Source organism: Adiantum capillus-veneris, chromosome 30 (assembly GCF_014529385.1).
Source record: "Adiantum capillus-veneris isolate H3 chromosome 30, ASM1452938v2, whole genome shotgun sequence".
Lineage (NCBI taxonomy): Eukaryota > Viridiplantae > Streptophyta > Polypodiopsida > Polypodiales > Pteridaceae > Adiantum > Adiantum capillus-veneris.
In genome coordinates this window covers 7043694-7059559 of record NC_140960.1, presented here as the reverse complement: position 1 = coordinate 7059559, position 15866 = coordinate 7043694, and the positions used below count along the sequence as shown (strand labels likewise).

Here is a 15866-nt window from a genome sequence, read left to right as displayed (position 1 = left end):
AAACTTGAGGAAACGCTTTGAGGTACACTGTGATACTTCAAGCGATTGTATCAGCACAGTCTTTGACCAAGAGCCCATGCACTGACTTATGAGAGTAGAAGGGTTAAGGAGGCAGAACTACATGCCTCTAACTACGAGAAGGAACTTGTGGCTATGATATATGTCTTACCTATTTGGAAGCATTATCTTTTGAGAGCTGACTTTGTGATCAAGGCAGATCAACAGAGTCTAAGAATGTCACAAAGTGATGACGTGGCATGGCCTAAAGGACAAAGGCCAAACAGAAAGGGCCTAAACCCTACCGAAAGAGCCAGAAGAAGTTTTACCAACTTACAGTGATCATCCGAGTGGCCTAGAGGGGTTAGGAGTTAAGACCATAACTCTCCCGACCTATAGAACCCGGCCGAGGGGCCTAAAACCTTTTAAACTAAAGCTAGGCCCAAAAAATCACATGGAGCACATTGACGTGGCAGTGCTGCACAAATGCCCGCGAATTGCACCACAAATCGCACAGACAATGTTGTCGGGGCATGCCATATGGATAACCCATGGGATGCTAGCTTTTGGAGTACCAGAAACTCATGCATTTCATGTAACTGCTATTGAGCAAGGCCAAGGGCCCTTAAAAGAGTGCCAGGGCCTCTTCTCTGGGTAGATTAGCTTGGGAGCTTGCCAGAGAGAGGACTCTCAGGCATTGTAATTCTTGAATCTTAATAAATAAAGACATACCAAGAAGGGGCACCAGTCTTTGGGGCCAATACTTCTCAGTGCAGAACTCTGTCGTGCCGTCTCTCTCTCTCTCTCTCTCTCAGGGATAGCTCGCGGCCTGTGCAACCTCCTGCTGTGCTCGAATGAGCAGCCCGCTCGAGGCGTCCTGTAACTCCCGGCGCACGCTACACTGTCGACAACTAAGACAGGTTGCCCTGCACGGCCGTCATTTGAATGCGCAGCTGGGTGCTGTGCTGCCAGTGGGTATTCCATTAAAGGGGCCAAGGGCCTTACCATTCACAGCAGACCAAGGGGATAGCAGGAGGTCTGTCCTATGTTTTTATTGGCACCTGTATTAGGCTGCTGCACAGAGGCCCATCACGAACGAAGTAGAGCACAGCAGGTTTGGTATACACAAGGAGCTCCAGTGGGGGCTCTGGCAGATTGGAAGCTGTCTTGCCGTGGGTTGACCCAGCAAAGGGGGCCGCGTGCTGTCTTGGTTGTGCGAGCGCGAGGCTACCCTCCGTGGGAGCTGCGTGCTCTTGACCCTATTGGCAGGTGCAGGTATCGTGAGTAACCTAAAAGGGGGCTCAGCCTCTGGATATTTGGCAAAGCAAACTGAGTGTCCCGCAGTGGGCTGTGGTAGTCCATATACCCGCATTCGGGTTGTGGTTATTACTTCTCCACCTGGACTCAGCCGAGCCAGAGCGCGGAGCTATACCCGCATCAAGTGGAGGCCATGATCGTTTCGCCAGTATGTAAGCCCCATACGAAGGCAACCTTTGTGCTTACAAACAAGCGGATAACACAAATGGAAAGGGAGATGAAAGAATGGAAAGCGGAGACGGAGGGATGGTGGAAAGAGAAGGCCAACCTTCTTCAAATGTTTCTCAACGAAGGCGCGCAATGAAAGAAGGAGAAAGAGGACTTGCACGCAGAGCTACAAGCACTTAAGGCGGATTCACAAGCACTTAGAGAAGAGGTCACAGCCCTCAAGCGAGAGCTTGAGGATAGAGTAAGCAGTGGACTAGAAGAAGGGGAATTCCAGCCCTCGGTGATAGAGGAGATCAAGGTCATCAAGGAGCAGGTACGGATGATCATAGAGGAGGAGAAACAGAAGGTGGTAAAGACGTCTTCGTGGATGGGTGATCACGAAGACGCAGAAGAAGGCGGATGAGGCCGAGAAATGGATAGAAGTCGCTAAGAAAGGGAAAAGGAAAGAAACCACATCCGTCCCCACTCCTACAATCATCAACATGACTCTAGAAGAAGAGCAGCGAAGGAAAACTAGAGCCTTGCATATAAGAGTAACCGGTCTAAAAGACCGAGATGATGTGGAAGGGGAAGTCGAAGAACTTCTCCGCATGATGGGTAGTGAGGCTACTCATACAAAGGCGGGGAGGGTAGGGAAGAAGACACAAGGCAATGGGGAGACTTCAAAAGGGAGAGCTTTAATCATCCGTTTCCCATCCATGGAGGCAAAGAAGGACTTCTAGAAGAAGCGCCCTACACTAAAGAAAACGGGCATATTCCTTGGAGATGACCCCACTCTCACACAGCTTGCGCATATGAGAGAGGTAATGCCAGAGATTCAAGCGGTAAGGGAGAAGGGAAAGACGGCCTTCTACAAAGATGGCCGAGTGGTGATTGTAGAGCGGCGCTCCACATGACGGTGCGAGACATGCCCCCTGTGTGACATCGAGCCTGAGACAGTGCTTGTTCAGAGAGGGCTATGGACCATTCTCTAGAGTCATGCGGTACGAGGATCAGAGATGCCTGGGTTTGTTTTTGCTTGAGCTGCACAGACACAGAGAGAGCCTGATGAGAGGAGAGGCTAGCCAGTCTCAGAGACGGATCACGGACTTCTTTAGAGCTGCCACTGGACAGCCGGAGGAGTCACTACCACAGCAAAGCTCGTCGCCTCACACCGGAGGCACACTGATCAACCGAGCGACTGAGCTGGGGAGATCCAGACGCCCACGACTACGGAGGACTACATAGCATCGATGGAGGCTGCATCAGAGGATTCGGATCACTTTGGCTCGACATGCACGACACCCGGTCAGACTACTAACCATGGAGGAGATTGATGAGATCCGCCAACGACTGATGCTGGATCTCCTGTGATCTAGCTATCCCAGCTAGTTGTTTAGCTGCTTAGTTCACACCTAGCAGTTTAGGATTCCATAGTATTTTATTTTGTCATTTTGTCATCTTGTTACTCTGACTTTATATCACATCCACCACATTGTAACTTTCTGGTCTCAAAAGTCACTTTGGCCTTTTGAAGACGTTAATATAACATTTCATTTCATCACTCTCTCTCTCTCTCTCTCTCTCTCTCTCTCTCTCTCTCTCTCTGAGTGTCGGGAGACGTCCTATCGGCGCAGACCACACTTTCCTCACTTTCACACTCACCTCCCATTTGTCACACACACCCACCCCACTCACACAACCACATACCACTATTCATTTTAGACACAAGCTCTCTCATGTCTATGCACACCATCTCCACACACATCTCCCATCTCTCGACCCACATGCCCCCCTAGAATCACTCACATCAGATCTTACCTCCATGATTCACACATCTGCCATTCAGAGCTTCCTTCACCACACATGCACCCCGCAAAAGTTCCATGCCACGGAATAGTTGGTATGACGATGATTGCAGAGCATTACGACGTCAGCTCAGAGAGGATGAGGCCCGCGGGGTACTCACACACCGCCAGGCTCAGCGCCAGATGCAGTCTCTCACCTGCCGTAAAATGCGGGAATGGGAGGAGCAACAATACTGGGACTTATATCACTTGCTCATGAGCCGAGATAGTGCAGAGGCATGGCGCCACATCCGCGAGCGCAGGCCACCAACATCGATCGAGGACCCGGACACATGGTACCGCTATGCAGAGTACCTTTACCAGATACCAGGACAGCCACCGATACCCCTGCCACAGGGACCACGCCCCACCACTTCGTCATTCTTCACATCAGAGATGGTAGCTCGAGCCATCCGGCATCTACAGCATGGTAGAGCTCGAGACCAGACCGAGCTACAGGCCGAGCATCTGATTTATGGGAGAGAGACCTTGGCACCTTTCATAGCTCATCTCTTTAACCGCGCACTTGTGGAGGGATTTCCAGACTCGTGGACACTGAAACCGGCCTGTTCAATCCAAAAAGGGCGGTAGACTTTACTTCAAACCTTGATTTAGCTTTCACCCATTATTAGTCGTCTATTATACCTGTACTTTCAAGACACAAGAGAGGGGAATGGGATACAGATGCTAGAATGCACCTGTATGAGAAGACCGACACCAGATTGGCCCCTAACTTAGGCGCCCCTTTCGGTATTTCTTTATTGTTCAAAAGAGGGAATAAATGCTGTGGATCCCTACAAGCTGCCCCGCACAAACTTGGCTGAATTTCAACTGTTCCGGCCTGATTTCGGCAACATAACTGTAGTAGGACCCTTCACAGTCAATATTCCCACGCATTGACCGACTTTCCGGACGCATACGGGCACTTTGCAAAACCTGGCGAGAATCTGCAGCACGCTGAATTCTCTGTTTTCAGCCCTGAAAATGCGCCAGATCGCCTATACAACGGTCCCCTTGCGTCCCCAAACCTCTTGGGGGTATTAGGGTCCGTTTAGGGCAAAAACCCTAAACCTGCAAAAATACACAGCAGGCTGTAATTCACTGTTTCGGGCTCCGTTTCGCGTGCCGGTCGCATCCGTAGCAAGTCCTCGAGCTCCCGCACCTGTAGGGCTACTTGCCCTTTGAATCGGACGAGATTTCTGGCGTGAAACCTCTCCGAATTCACCTGTACCTGCGGAGGGATTAGCCGCTAGCTAATCCAGTACCTGTGCAAGAGGCTCTTGCCTCGGCAATCGCGCATGAACCCACACAACTATACATTGGTCAAATGAAGAGCCCACTAGAGGGGCATAACATACTGCCAAAGGGGAGAGAGAGGGCAGTGCGTAGCGTGCAGGGCATCACTCCTAGCACCGCACTGTACATAGGAGGGAAAGCAAGCACTTCATAGCTCTTAACCTGTGACAAAACTGAAAATGAGGCTCTCCCCCTCCTAAATTCAGCGCCAACTCTTGTTGCATGAGGCAAGTGCACCAGAAGGTGCCACTTGGCACATTTACAAGCATTTTCCCCTTCCGGGGTTGCCGCCTAAAAATCTCCCAACCGGCTGCCCAGTTGACTTCACGGCAGAGTAAGAAAATGTTCCCTTTGTCATTCCGGAGGTAATGACGTCAACACATTTTCAGGTCCCAAAATAGCAGTTCCCTAAATTTTAGGAGATGCTGCCATTGTATCTTTCTAGGTCATCCGACCCTCTTTGTACACTGCGGCCACATCCAGAACTGAAATGTAGCCTCTGTAGCAAAGGATTCCACTTTGGCTAGTCAATGACCCCACTTGGCTAACCATAGTCCTTGTTCAACCTTAGTGCTCTCTTGCCCTCAGGCCTGGACTCCCTCTGGACAGTTCCACACTAGCTATGCAATGCAGGGCAGTTAGATTTCCCGAGGGGTGTTTCCAAAAAGTGAAAGTAAATAGATAATAAGAAAGAAATCAACAAAAAGGATAGATAGTAGTCACACGCTGGTGACAGACACAGCACATCATTGTACCTATACACAAGTCTGGAGACACCATGGATCCCAACACATGCAGGACTATTATGATTGGCCACATGTTGGCCAAGCTCTATGGCGCGGTTTTAGAGGAGGAGCTTAGCACCAGAGCAGAGGCAGCAGGCATCCAAGCTGCAAGACAGGTTGGGTTCCGTCGCACATACTCTACCATCGATCATATCTTTACGCTACGTTGCTTGATCGACCAGGCACGAGTGAGGAAGAGGAGGCTTTACTGTTGCTTTGTGGACTATCGCAAAGCATTTGATACGGTGCCACGTCAGCAATTCTTCAGGCGACTACTCTCACTTGGGCTTGAGGAGGACATGATATGGGGCATATATACACTTTATGAGCAGGTATGTGGGCGAGTACGATGTCCAGGAGGCACTATAGAGACCTTGTTTAGCACCATTGGTGTAAAACAAGGATGTCCACTCTCCCCTACACTCTTTGGGCTCTACATTGATGAGATAGTGGATTTTATTCAGCATAGAGGAGGTGATGGGGTGGAGATGGGTGGCACCACAGTCCATATACTATTATATGCCGATGATATTGTACTCATATCAGAGTCAGCAAAGGGGCTGCGTCAGCATCTACTTGGGCTTGATGACTTTTGTGCGCAGCGAGGGCTCTCAGTGAACCTTGGGAAAACCAAGGTTCTCATCTTTCATACATCAGCACGGATCATACGAGAGAGCTCTTTCACAGCAGCAGGGGGCAGTATCAAGGTTGTAGGCTCATATGTCTACTTGGGGGTGCCTTTAACCGCGGCATCAGGGGCCTTTTCCATGACACAGGCAGCCAGAGACAAACTGACCAAGGGGTACTCCGCACTCGCACAGATGGAGAGACAGTGCCACCAGGCACACTTTCAAGAGCCCCGTACGAAGGGGTGGTTTTTTGACACTTTGGTTACACCGGCTCTTATGTATGGGGCAGCCATATGGGGACCTGGCTTGGCAGACTCGATCTGGCCTGTGATAGAGCGCCCACAGGTACTGATGATCTCCAGGATGATCCGCAGCAAGCCATCCGTTCCACATGATATAGTCAGAGCAGAGCTAGCAGTCCCACCTATGCTAGTAGAGGCACTGTTTCAGACGGTTTGCTTGTTACATAGATTACAAAGTATGGATAGGAACCGCATTGCCTATCGAGCACTACAGGCATCACAGTCTATGGCACTGGCGGGAGATGCCCTCTTCTTGGTATGCACAGACCAACGAGTGGTCCACTAGACATGGGCTTGATATAGACCGACTACCACCCCTCCAGTATGACATCCATGCACCTACTTATACTCTCACTCATCGGGAGAGGAATAGGATCATCAGGCAAGAGATTTTGCATATTTACATTGAGAGGACATGGATCAGCCCCAGGCAACCACTACCGACGAAAATGCTCCACTACCATGAGCATTTTCTCCAGATATCAGATCAGGGCTTCATAGACACCCCTCAGTATATGCAGCAGTACATGCCACATCACCTACGGGTAGCCATCAGCCAGCTCCGAGTCTCATCACACCAGCTTGAGATTGAGCGGGGCAGAGCCACAGGCATACCACGAGAGAACCGGACTTGCCCAGTGTGTCAGACAGAGGTGGAGACGGAGGAGCACTTCATGCTACGATGCCCAGCTTACTCAGAGCTTAGACAGAGATTTGGGATTGAGGGCACTCTCCAAACATGCATGAGGAGGAGAGATCAGACTCATGTGGGCCATTTCATCACAGGAGCACTCCACATACGTGAGGAGTCTACACGACCACGACCACGACCACATGACACTAGAGGTGTTCAGCAGACGATCACTCAGTTTTTCCAGAGAATGACTTCAGGGGATCCCACACCGCCGACGACGACTGGGCTGACACTCGAGCAAGCAGAGGCATAGCGAGCACGACACCGACCCCAGGAGTCAGGATACCGACGGCCCCGTCTATACCAGCAGGATATACTGAGGATCCGTACACTTCATGAGCAGCAGCTGGAGAGGGCCCGCTCCACCACACATTGGAGCACCCACTTACATCGGGTTTTTCAGCCCCTCCCCCCCATGTACCACTTTTTATATCCATCACCCATTACACACTACTAGCCAGCTCTGATACAGGTATGCCCTCACACTTTTACTTTCACTCAGCACGAGGTAGTCATTTTCTGTTGTGACAGAGCTACATCCACGGCCATATATTCATATGGTCAGTATCTGCGGTGCCAGAGCCATATATACCCATACCACCACACTGCACATCCCGGTTCTAGATTAGCTTTCATTTCAGCATTTTATTTTCAGTATTTTCTTTTCCGGACACCCGGACTACCACTAGATGTACATTGATTTGTCTCATAGGCCGACTTCGGCCTTTAGAAGACGTAAATAAAGCGCTCTCTCTCTCTCTCTCTCTCTCTCTCTCTCTCTCTCTCTCTCTCTCTCTCTCTCTCGGACATGGATAGAGCCGCCACAAGAGTTGGGCACGAAGATGGCTTTCTATAGAGAGCATCTTCTCCACCTTACAGAAGATGGGTTTGTGATTCGACCCAGCTACATGGACACACATATGTCTCATGGTTTGCGGTGTGCCATTGGTCAGATGCGCGCATCCTCACATCAGCTGGAGATTGAGACTGGTAGATTTAGAGGGATACCAGCAAACAGCAGGATATGCCGCTTATGCCAGTTAGAGCCAGAGACAGAGCTACATTACAGATGTCATTGCACAGTGTACTATGAGATACAGGCCGTTTCCATTTCTTATTCAGAGAGGGTTTTGGTCCTTTCTCTAGGGTCATGAGTTATGAGGATCAGAGATGTCTTGGGCTATATCTACTTGAGTTACACAAATATAGAGACACTTTACTGCAGAGAGATAGAGAGAGAGAGTCCTAGAGACAGATTACAGATGTCTTTTCACTAGATATTGGGACAGCCAGAGGAGCAGTCATCACTGCAGAGCTCGGCCCACACTCATTCGGCCACTACCGGCACTCTTATTGACCGTGCACTGGAGCTACGGAGATCCAAACGGCCACGATTGAGGTTTAGTTTCTCTCACGTGTGTTGCTCTAGATCTTCGGCTTGGGGTGTCCAAGTCTATTAGAGTGGATCCCTTTATATGCAACACACATGGATTCACTCGATGAATCACGTCAAGAGGAAACTGTTGCACCCAATCACTTGGGTGAAGGAGAAACCAACAGGGATTCCAACGGGAGCCGACCTCTTTCCGAGGAATCGGAAGGAGAGGAGTATGGTCCGCTTCCACCCTCAGCCTTTAAAAGAATGGAGATCCATTGTCAACAACAGGCTGACAACTATGGTCGACAGATGATACAGTACTCCAAGGATCCCCAATATGCAAAATGGCGAAGCATCCACTTGATGAGGTATACTCTTGATGGCATGCAACCATCCACTCTCCTCTCAAGTCGGCTCTGAAGAAGAAGCCTACGGTCGCAGCATCTAGACAAGAAGTGTCACGTGACACATCCAACCCTATGTGTCCGTGGACAAGCTACAGCATGATCAGGGTTCAGTCAGTCTAAATTAGAAGTGATCTGGCACTTTTGTGAGTCTATTCGTAGACCGTGCATGCCCAATCACTTAGTGTAGATGCATATCCTCTGGTTGCACATAGCATGATCATAAGCATTCTCATCAGAATCCTTCAGGGGCATTTTCCAATGCATTTAGCCTATTTTACCTATTTTTGACATTTTTCACTTATTATTTTTAAGTGACTTTTGTTGGAAAGTAGGTAGGGTAAATTGAGTAAGTTTGTATATAAGCAAACCTAGACCAGCACTATTTGGCAAAAGAGGCAACAGGAGCCAAGCTCAGCAGGCAACTTCTCAAGCAAGACCTTGGCGGTACTTCCCTCCAAGCAAGAATCAGCCCTAGAGTTTCCTCCATCAAGCATCGCCCTAGCCTTGCATCAGTCTGGCGTTTTTGCATCAGGATACCATCACCATGCGTTTGCAGATTTCAGTCTTTGCAGTCTTCAGTCCTGGCGATTTTCAGCAATAGAAAGACCAGCAAGATTCAGTCCTAAAGAGTAGCAGATTCAGCCCGGAAAGACCATCAGTTTTCAGCCCTAAACCTGCAGATTTTCAGCGTCAAAGACCTACAGAATCAGCCCCCAAAATCAGCGTTTTTGGACTATAGCAAATTTCAGCCCATAGCGTTTTTGGACAGCAGATACTCTCTTGCAGATTTCAGCCTTTAGACCGGTGTCGCCATCCCCGTCGTCATCGTCGACATAGCCTAGACTTGCATCAATCACATGCATTCAGTTTGTACCAGTTTGTGCAATCATAAGTAGACTACTCTCGCCAACGAGAGTGGGGCCTTCGGAGGAGGGTTTTACAACATCCCTGGTGTCGTATCTCTCTGCTCTCTCTATCTCTCAGTCTCATACACTTGCACGCATAGTGTCCATTCACTTTTTTTATGATCATAGCATTCTCTCATTAAGAACGGAAAGCTCTACCTTCCATAAGAACAAAAGGAACCTTGAGTACAGTTCGGAGCACTCATCTTGAGCAAAGCGCAAACATTCATTCCGCTGCACCTAACATTGGTATCAGAGTTTTGGCAGTGTTCTGTATCACTCAAGGAAAGAACCACAAGAATCACAAAAAGAAAAATTGCTTGTTGAGGTCGCACAAACCCAAGTTCGCTTGGGCGTGTCGATTCCTAATCGTGTTTTTGAAGAGTGACAGGAATCCCAAGAAAGAAGGGCTTGTCCAGCCTCCCCTTGTGTCTCTTTTCATTCATTGAGAGCGGATCGTGCACTTAGCGGCCGGCCAATCGACGTGAGGTGGGAAAAAGAAACCTTGGTGTGAGTGCAAGGCCGCCAAGGGGTGCGCCCGGGGAAAAGAGCAGAAATTGGGTGAAGAGAAGATCCTTTTCTAACACAGATTGCAAGCGAAAGAAGAACCTCAAGAACCTCAAGAACCCCCAAGAACCAAGACCCGCAAGAACCCAAGTTTCTCGTGAACTTAAGAACCCACAAGTACCCACGACTTCAGCGGATGGTCAACACTCAAAGCGGAATAGATACTTCGCTTAGAGGTGACGAGTATGAGAGAGGCGAAGAAGAATTTTCCCCACCAGGAGGTTTTTTTGACCCTCCCCCTTTCCCATCTACGTCAAGGATTGCACTAACTCCTATGAAGGCCTTGGACCAGATGTTTATGGAAAGGAAGTTAGAACGCGAAGCAAGACACACCGAAAGAAAAGCAAAAATGGATCGCAGACACGCAAAAAGAAAAGCAAAAATGGATCACAGACAAGCAAAAAGCAAAGCAGAAAGAGAAACAGAAAGAAAAGTAGCCAAAGCAAGACAAGAACAGAGCGACCGACACATGCAAGAGTTCTTGCGACTCTTTTCTCAAGTGCAGGCACAGATGCAAGAGATTCAGGAGACGGAGACTCTCAGTCTCTTCTTCTCCCAAGCATGACACACAGAATTTGCATGATGATTTGAATGACAATAATTTGCATGATGATTTGAATGACAATGATAAGCATGATGATTTGGATGATAATGATGAGCATGATGCTTTGCATGATCAAGATGTGATTTCTCACAAGCATGATGATTTGCATGATCAAGATGTGATTTCTCACAAGCATGATGATTTGCATGAAGATGAAGTTATTGTTGACAAGGATGATAGTTGATGTTTTTTTTAGCGAAGCTAACCTCGTTGCAGATTCGATCAATCACGAAGGATCGATCTTGGCTCTCGAGCCTAGGTCCAAAGAACCCCTTCAGGAAGAACCGATCTTGGCTCTCGAGCCTAGGTCCAAAGAACCCTCACAGGAAGCATTATGTGTTCGCATGATTCATACGCACGCATTGTACAAGTGTTTCATTCGTGATCGTTTCTTGTATTTTAGTCAGCATCTTTATGTGATCCCTTTTCCTAGGCATGACATATTGTACGTTGAGCACGTTTCGCTCATGAATGAGCACGGATGTATGCGGATGTTTCATGAAAAGCAGAAAAGTATGCATTCAAGGAAGTCACATTCCATGTCTCTTCCTTGGCATGACACATTTGTAGAAAGAGCACTTGAAAGTATGAGCACCAAGCATGGGCATTTCCATTGTGCATTGCCACAGTTGATTGCTCTAGATTAAAAGAGAGATTCGATCTCATTGTTTGCGTGTATGTGGTGAACGGTTTAGCACTCCGTCTATTTGTTCATCTACATTGCATGCACAGTCTATTAGGACGACAGGATTTTTTCCACTCACTTTACATGGAATAGGTATGTTCATGGTTTTGTGTTGGGAATTTTCAGCCATGGAGATTCTTGACGAAGAAAGAAGCATGACTCTCGACGAAGTTGAAGCATCGAAGGAGCCACAAAAGACTTTGTGTCACTTTTGGCACAGCCCAAAGAAGCAAGCGTTGTAGACCTTTATGAAGTTCAAGTACCATACAACCCACACATCAGAGTGGGCCAGCGAAGAGTCCATCTCCCTCGACGCCATGCAGTTCGGTACTAGTACCTCACTTTGAAAATGAGGGAATGTCACGTGACACATCCAACCCTATGTGTCCGTGGACAAGCTACAGCATGACCAGGGTTCAATTCAGTCAAGTCAGTCTAGAATAGGAAGTGATCTGGCACTTTTGTGAGTTTGTTCGTAGACCGTGCATGACCAGACACTTAGTGTAGATGCATATCCTCTGGTTGCACACAACATGATCATAAGCATTCCCATCAGAATCCTTTAGGTGAATTTTCCAATGCATTTAGCCTATTTTTGACATTTTTCACTTATTAGCATTTTTCACTTATTATTTTTAAGTGACTTTTATTGGAAAGTAGGTAGAGCAAATTGTGTAAGTTTGTATATAAGCAAAACCTAGACTAGCACTAATTGGCAGAAGAGGCAGTAGGAGCACTCGCTCAACAGGCAACTTCTCAGTAGAACCCCAAGCCCTAGCGTTTTTGCTCCACAGCAACCACCTAGCGTTGCTGGACCAGATCAGCCAGTGATTTGCACTTGCAGATTCCGGCGACAGCAGAACGTCAGATCAACCTAGCATTTTGCATTTGCAGAACAACCGGCGACAGATTTGCAGATTTTCAGCCCTAGCGTTTTTGCATTTGCAGCATAACCAGCGTTTTGCAGATTCACCGCGAAAGAACATCAAGAACCACCAGCATTTTCAGTTTTCAGCCTTTCGACACCGCAGATCAAGTCCCGAACCTCGCAGATCTCACCTTCCTGCAGCAGTTCCTCGCCGCACGGTCAGTTTCCGCAAGGTTTACAGTTCCAGCCCGAAAAACACAGATTTCAGCATCTGCTTTTTCAGCGCGTCGTCGCCGCCATCGACATCGCCACCGACATAGAGTCAGAATTCAGCAGATAAAGATTTGCAGATTTCAGCCCTTAGCAGTTTCAGATTTCAGCCCGTCTTGTCGTCGTCCTCATCGTCATCGACATCGTCGGCAAGTCCAAGCATTGTAGAGATTTGTGCAATCAATAGTAGACCACTCTCGCCGACGAGAGTGGGGCCTTCGGAGGAGGGTTTTACAACGTCTCTGGTGTCGTATTCTCTTCTCTCTCTATCTCTCAGTCTCATACACTTTCACGCACAGTGTCCATTCACTTGTTTGTGATCATTGCACTCTATCATTAAGAACGGAAGGCTCTCCCTTCCATAAGAACAAAAAAGAACCTTGAGCACAATTCGGAGCACTCATCTTGAGCAAAGTTCAAACATTCATTCCGCTGCACCTTACATTGAAGGTGCTCCGAAGGTTTCACCCTTCCTTAGCACTAAAGATAAGATTTTTGAAGCCGACCAATACACGAGGGACTTGGAGTCTTGGACACTGCTTTTGCCAAGATCCGGGAGGCTTTAGTGAAATCTCAAGAACGACATAAGAAGGCAATAGATCGACATCGACGAGATTTGAAATTAAAGAAAGACGATTGGGTGCTCTTACATTTTGAGAAGGCACGCCTAAGAAAACGAAAGGAAAGGAGCGGCTTTTTCCAAAGCTTAGCATGAGGTATTATGGCCCTTTCCAAATAAAAGAAAAGATAAATGATATCTCCTTTAGACTGAAGCTGCCCGATACTTGGAAGATTCACAATGCATTCCATGTGAGTCTATTGAAGCCTTTTAAAGGCGATGTGCCACTTGATGGGGAGCCTCATGAGCAACCAATAGTGAGAAAAGCGAGGAGATACTCGTTCAAAAACAGATTTTGGCACACAAGGACAGGAAGATAAAAGGTAAAGTGATTAGGCAGTTCTTGGTTAAAATCAAGAACTATCCTGCATTGGATGGAGGAGGAGGACCTAGCAGATACTCCTTAGATTTTGGAACTTTACCTTAAAGCATTCGATTTAGCATAGTCTACTCCGATACAAATCCAAATTCAATGAGGGTGAATCTAGTGCAACGGGTTTGCACAAGAGGGGAGTTACTCCGCTCCTTTGTCAACAGATTAACCCGATTTTTGAATAAGGTCACTGATGTCCCCTTTGGGTTTCAGGGATCCTAGTGGGCTGACTAGTATTCTGCTGTATGACTTTATGACAGGGAATTCCTGAAATTGGATATGATTGATTTGTACTCTCTCATTTGACTTGTTTGAGTGCAGGAACTGAAAGACGAAATGATTGCAGCATTTCGGTATCATAAATCTCTATAGACATGATTGCAATAAGGATTCGTTAATCGGGCATCAGTGAGGTCCGGAATGGATCTAGATGAGATTACTAAAAACGTTGCCGATGGTCATGGTCTGAGATTTGGAATTAATTTTTCTATGATTTGTCATGTGATGTCCTATAATGTGACTCTCGTTTTGTACAAGCGCTAGATGTGTCATGTCTAGTGCGTCGGTACTAACAGTCAAGGTCTACTAAGACACTGACTATTTATGGCCTCTGTCTGTTTTGCAGGCGTGATCAAAGGCGATTACAATTCTTTCAAGAGGGGGGTATGTCACAAACTGGTGACGTGGCAGAGCCACCCAGATAGACACACCCAACTGGTTACGTGAAAGACTGGCTTACTGTACGGAATCCCGCCATTCGCACTGACATGGCTGAACAAATTTCCGCGATACGCACTGATAATGCTGACGTGGCAGGACGTACGAATTTTTCCGCTTTTTGCGCTGATAGCAGCGTACGGATCTCCGCAAATTGCGTTGGCACCTTTTAGGGCAATTTTGCTTTTGATTTGGCAGCTTTTGGGGCTCTACTTTTAGCATCCCTTGTAACTCTTTATAAGGACCCTAGGGGCTCACCCTGCAGAGCATCTAGACCCAAAGTTTGAGAGCAAGCACCTGTAGGCTCAATTGTACTTTGCTCAAAGGTTAATATAAAAATAAATACCGAAAGGGGTGCCACTTCGGAGCCAATATCTCTTGGCACGGAACTATGTCGGGCCGTGTCGACTCTCTTGTGATCTGTGAATGAATTTGAGGTGAATCTATGCTGTGTCGCGGTAGAATCTTGACTTAGGGTGTCCAAGTTTGTTACAGGATGCACACTACATGCGAATGCGAATGCAGAAGAGGTTTAGGGATCTTGTCTCCAACTCCTTCCATATCCGCATAAGAGGCAAGTAGATCTTGGTACTCAAGATCTGGACTTTCGTGTATCTGATGTCGATCTTCCTTCAAAGACATGGCAATGAAGATGGGAGCTAATGAGTCCATGATCGAGACTCGAAGATTCTTTTTAGAAAAAAAAATTGAGAGAGGTTGGGTTCTTGGTTTTGCTTGGGTTCTTGGTGGTTCTTTGGTTCTTGGGTTCTGAAGGTTCTTGAGGTTCTCGGTGGTTCTTGAGGTTCTTGGTTCTTCTAAGGTTCTTCCCTTGAGTTCGCGAAGCCAAAGCACGCACAGAGCTCTAATACCAATGTCAGGTGCAGCGGAAGTGTTAAAGGGTTTAGCTCTGATCTAGTACTCCGCACAAACACAAGGGACACTTTACTTCACTTGAAAGAACTGAACTCAACTGAAAGAGAGAGGGTTTAGCTCGGACCTAGTACTCCGCACAAACACAAGGGACACTTTAGTTCACTTGAAAGAACTGAACTCAACTGAAAGAAAGAGAGAGACAAGAGAGAGAAAAGACATGACACAAGGATGTCGGGTCCCAACCCTCAAAGGCCCCCTTGCTCTGTTACCAGAGCAAGTACTTTCTTTATTCTTGCACAAATGCTCATACAATGACTCGATGCTGAGATGTTGATGCTAATGAGTACTGATGCTGTGGTACTTGTCGACGATGACGACGATGATGTCAACAACGACGTGGTCAAGATGAAATATGAAAATGGTAGGTCCTTTTGCTAAAGATCTACAACTGCGGCAGTTCTGTCGCGAGGATCTGCAACCGCCAATGCATGCGAAGGTGCAATGCAAAAAGGCTAGATGATTTGGGCTGAATCTGCAAAGCGTTGGCTGCTTTGGGCTGAAACCAAAAACGCTAGGCTGATCTGCT

General features: G+C 47.6%; 1 protein-coding gene and 1 pseudogene across 2 annotated transcripts in view; one reads left to right on the top strand and one right to left on the bottom strand.

The window, feature by feature from the left end:
- The window catches only part of LOC147417494 (SET domain-containing protein), a 150565-nt gene that overhangs the window by 132988 nt on the left and 1711 nt on the right, over window positions 1-15866 (bottom strand). The window lies entirely within an intron of this gene.
- LOC147417495 (uncharacterized) lies at window positions 5689-7471 on the top strand (annotated as a pseudogene).